Source organism: Cryptomeria japonica, unplaced genomic scaffold (assembly GCF_030272615.1).
Source record: "Cryptomeria japonica unplaced genomic scaffold, Sugi_1.0 HiC_scaffold_220, whole genome shotgun sequence".
In the NCBI taxonomy this organism is placed as follows: domain Eukaryota; kingdom Viridiplantae; phylum Streptophyta; class Pinopsida; order Cupressales; family Cupressaceae; genus Cryptomeria; species Cryptomeria japonica.
Window position 1 is genome coordinate 32501 of NW_026729042.1, and position 4372 is coordinate 36872.

General features: G+C 63.2%; 1 non-coding gene across 1 annotated transcript; it reads right to left on the reverse strand.

Annotated features, from left to right (window-relative positions):
* Positions 1 to 3436: 3436 nt before the first annotated feature.
* LOC131868801 (5S ribosomal RNA) lies at positions 3437 to 3555 on the reverse strand. Its single transcript, XR_009367233.1, has one exon. It is a non-coding gene; the product is annotated as a 5S ribosomal RNA (ribosomal RNA).
* Positions 3556 to 4372: the final 817 nt, after the last annotated feature.

Below are 4372 nucleotides of genomic sequence, written 5' to 3' on the forward strand. Positions count from 1 at the left end.
CGCCCTGGTGGGCACCATGGTGCGCACCAAGGAGCGCTCCGAAGTGTGCTCCAAGGTGCGGCCTGCACGAAGTCGGAGCCCGGTTTGCCCCGGGTGTGCACCTCGGGTGGGCACCTTGGTGCGCATGCCTTGCCTGGGCTGCGCACCAGGGCGGGCTCAAGATGGCACCCGCGTTCCTTTTTTTTCACTATCTTTCAAAACGGAAATTTTAAAATCTCATTTTTTTTTGCCTTTTTCTGGAAATTAGTGAAGGCAGCGCATCAAAGGTGCGCACCTCGCTGCCCACCACGGTGCGCAACGCCGGTGGGCACCCGGGAGTGCTTCGAAGTGTGCTCCAAGGTGCTGCGTGCACGTTGTCGGAGCCCGGTTTGCCCCGGGTGCGCACCTCGCGTGCACCTTCGTCGGGGTGGGCACCTTGGCTGGGTTTGCCCCGGCTGCGCTCCGAAGCGGGGTTATTGGAGCGCCGCCTCTTTTTTTGTCGGAGCGTTTGGTGGGGTTTCTCGCATTGGCTCTTCCGAGGCCCGGTTGCCACCCTGGCGCGCACGAAGTCGGAAGTAGGGTTAATTGCCCGGGTGCGCACCTTTGCCAGGGTGGGCACCTTACCTGGGCTGCGCACCAGGGCGGGCTCAAGATGGCACGCGCGTTCCGTTTTTTTCACTATCTTTCAAAACGGAAATTTTAAAATCTCCTTTTTTTTTTGCCTTTTCTGGAAATTAGTGAAGGCAGCGCATCAAAGGTGCGCACCTCGCTGCCCACCTTGGTGTGCTCTGAGGTGCGCACCCGGGAGCGCTACGAAGTGTGCTCCAAGGTGCGGCGTGCACGTTGTCGGAGCCCGGTTTGCCCCGGGTGCGCACCTCGCCTGCACCTTGGCCGGGGTGGGCACCTTGGCTGGGTTTGCCCAGGGTGCGCTCCGAAGCGGGGTTACTGGAGCGCCCCCTCTTTTTTTGTCAGAGCGTTTGGTGGGGTTTCTCGCATTGGCTCTTCCCAGGCCCGGTTGTTGGGTGCGCTCCCACCCTGGCGCGCGCGAAGTTGGAAGTTGGGTTAATTGCCCGGGCGCGCACCTTCGCCAGGGTGGGCACCTTGGTGCGCACACCTTGGCTGGGCTGCGCACCAGGGCGGGCTCAAGATGGCACCAGCATTCCCTTTTTCTCACTATCTTTCAAAACGGAAATTTTAAAATCTCGTTTTTTTTTTGCCTTTTATGGAAATTAGTGAAGGCATCGCATCAAAGGTGCGCACCTCGCTGCCCACCTTGGTGTGCTCCGAGGTGCCCACCACGGTGCGCAACGCCGGTGCGAACCCGGGAGCGCCCCGATGTGTGCTCCAAGGTGCGGCGTGCACGAAGTCGGACCCCGGTTTGCCCCGGGTGCGCACCTCGCGTGCACCTTGGTGCGCACACCTTGGCTGGGTTGCGCGGCCTGGTGGGCACCATGGTGCGCACCAAGGAGCGCTCCGAAGTGTGCTCCAAGGTGCGGCGTGCACGAAGTCGGAGCCCGGTTTGCCCCGGGTACGCACCTCGCGTGCACCTTCGCCGGGGTGGGCACCTCGGCTGGGTTGCGCGCCCTGGTGCGCACCAAGGAGCGCTCCGAAGTGTGCTCCAAGGTGCGGCGTGCACGAAGTCGGAGCCCGGTTTGCCCCGGGTGCGCACCTTCGCCGCGGTGCGCACCATGGCGTGCACGAAGTCGGAGCCCGGTTTGCCCCGGGTGCGCACCTCGCGTGCACCTTCGGCGGGGTTGCGCGCCCTGGTGGGCACCATGGTGCGCACCAAGGAGCGCTCCGAAGTGTGCTCCAAGGTGCGGCGTGCACGAAGTCGGAGCCCGGTTTGCCCCGGGTGCGCACCTCGCGTGCACCTTCGGCGGGGTTGCGCGCCCTGGTGGGCACCATGGTGCGCACCAAGGAGCGCTCCGAAGTGTGCTCCAAGGTGCGGCGTGCACGAAGTCGGAGCCCGGTTTGCCCCGGGTGCGCACCTCGCGTGCACCTTCGCCGCGGTGGGCACCATGGCGTGCACGAAGTCGGAGCCCGGTTTGCCCCGGGTGCGCACCTCGCGTGCACCTTCGCCGGGGTGGGCACCTCGGCTGGGTTGCGCGCCCTGGTGCGCACCAAGGAGCGCTCCGAAGTGTGCTCCAAGGTGCGGCGTGCACGAAGTCGGAGCCCGGTTTGCCCCGGGTGCGCACCTCGCGTGCACCTTCGCCAGGGTGGGCACCTCGGTGCGCACACCTTCTCAATGTTTTCTTGCCTTTTCTGGAAATTGGTGAAGGCAGCGCATCAAAGGTGCGCACCTCGGTGTGCTCCGAGGTGCGAACCCGAGAGCGCTCCGAGGTGCCCACGAAGTCGAAAGTCGGGTTAATTGCATTGTTTTCCCCGGGTGCGCTCCGAGGTGCGCAACATCGGCGCGCACCAAGGAGGGCTCCGAAGTGTGCTCCAAGGTGCGCACGATGGCGTGCACCTCTGGTGCGCACGATTCGGAGCTCGGTTTGACCGGGGTGCGCACACCTTGGCTGGGTTGCGCACCTTTTGTGCGCTCCAAGGTGCGCACGAAGTCGGAGCTCGGTTTGCCCCGGGTGCGCACCTTCGCCAGGGTGCGCACCTTGATGCGCACGCCTTGGCTGGGCTGCGCACCTTGGTGGGCGCCATGGTGCGCACCTTTCGTGCGCTCCAAGGTGCGCACGAAGTCGGAGCTCGGTTTGCCCCGGGTGCGCACCTTGGTGGGCGCCATGGTGCACTCCGAGGTGCCCAAGATTGGTGCGCACCAAGGAGCGCTCCGAAGTGTGCTCCAAGGTGCGCGCGAAGTCGAAAGTTGGGTTAATTGTCCGGTTTGCCTCGGGTGCGCACCTTGCGTGCACCTTCGCCAGGGTGGGCGCCTTGGTGCGCACACCTTGGCTGGGCTGCGCACACCTTGGCACCCGCGTTTCCTTCATTTTAAATTTTTTTTTTTTACAATCTCTCAAGTGGGAAATTCTATAATCTCAACTTTTTTTGCCTTTTCAGGAAACTTTTGAATGGAGCGCATCATTGGTGCGCTCCGAAGTGTGCTCCAAAGCTCTCTCCAGCTGCGTGCACCTGCCCCGGCCGCGCACCCGGCCCCGCCCAGCTTCGCTCACCTGTCCCGGGCGTCTGGTGCGGAACCTTAGAGTAAGAAACATCACCGTGCACCTTGGCCAACGTGCGCGACTCGACCGAGCGCGCACTGGCCGAGGTGCACACCGATTTCACCTGGGTGCGCGCGCAGCACCTCGGGCGCACCGGGGTGCGCGCACAACGCCCGGGTTGCACCGTGGCCTGTGTGCTCGGGGCGCCTCGGGTGCGCGCTCGGTGTCGCCCCCGCGCGCGCGGTAGTGCGGGCAGCGCACCCCGGCCCGGCCCGGCCCCGACGAGAACGCAAACGGGCAAAAGGTTTATTCAAATAGCATTGCGACGCCCGGCGAAAAACTAAAAAAGGGTGCAACACCGGGACTTCCCGGGAGGTCACCCATCCCAGTACTACTCCGGCCCAAGCGCGCTTAACTGCGGAGTTCTGATGGGATCCGGTGCACTAACGCTGGTATGATCGCACCCGTTATGAGCTTGTCGCAGTGTGTACTTAGCAAACCGCGACCCACGTGCGAATCCACCCCGGCCACCCACCCCCGTCGAGGTGCACACCCTCCCTCGCGAAGTGCGCCCCGTTCGCCAAGTGTGAGCCCTGCCCGGGTGCGCGCACCTTGCTAGGGCGTCGGGTGTGCACCCGGCCCGGCCTACGTGCGTGCACCTGGAGGGGGCGTCGTGTGCGTGCAGTGTCCCGTCTGCAACGCGGTGCCCACACACCACCTCGGGCGCAACGACCTGCGCTCACATGTGGGCCGAGTGCACCTTGGTGCATGTTCGGGGCGCCTCGGGTGCACGCTCGATCTTGCCCCGGTGCACCAAGGCGCTCGGTTTGCCCCGGGTGCGCACTTGGTGCAAGGTGGGCACCCAAAATAGGGATCAAGCACCAAAACACAAGTTTCGGGATGCAAAATGGGACCCAAGGACCACAAATGCGTTCCAAGACCCATGATGGGTCCACGAGAACAAAAATGTGTTCCGAGACTTAATAAACAAATATTGGGTTTTAGGAGAAGAAACATGCTCTGATGCCCAAAACGAGAATCGACCCCGAAAAGGCCACAGGCCAAAAGTGGGATGCGAGACAAAAAAAAATGGGACCCGAGGACCAAAATTGGGTTCCCAGGTCGAAGACAGGGCAACCGGACAAGAAACGACCTCTAAGGCTCGAAATGAGTCCCGACGACTAAAACTTGACAAGAAGCACCCATCAGGCACCCAACTCGACACCCATGGGATGCCGACCCACCCGGGCTTCCACCTAGCACACCTTGGCACCCACCCACCC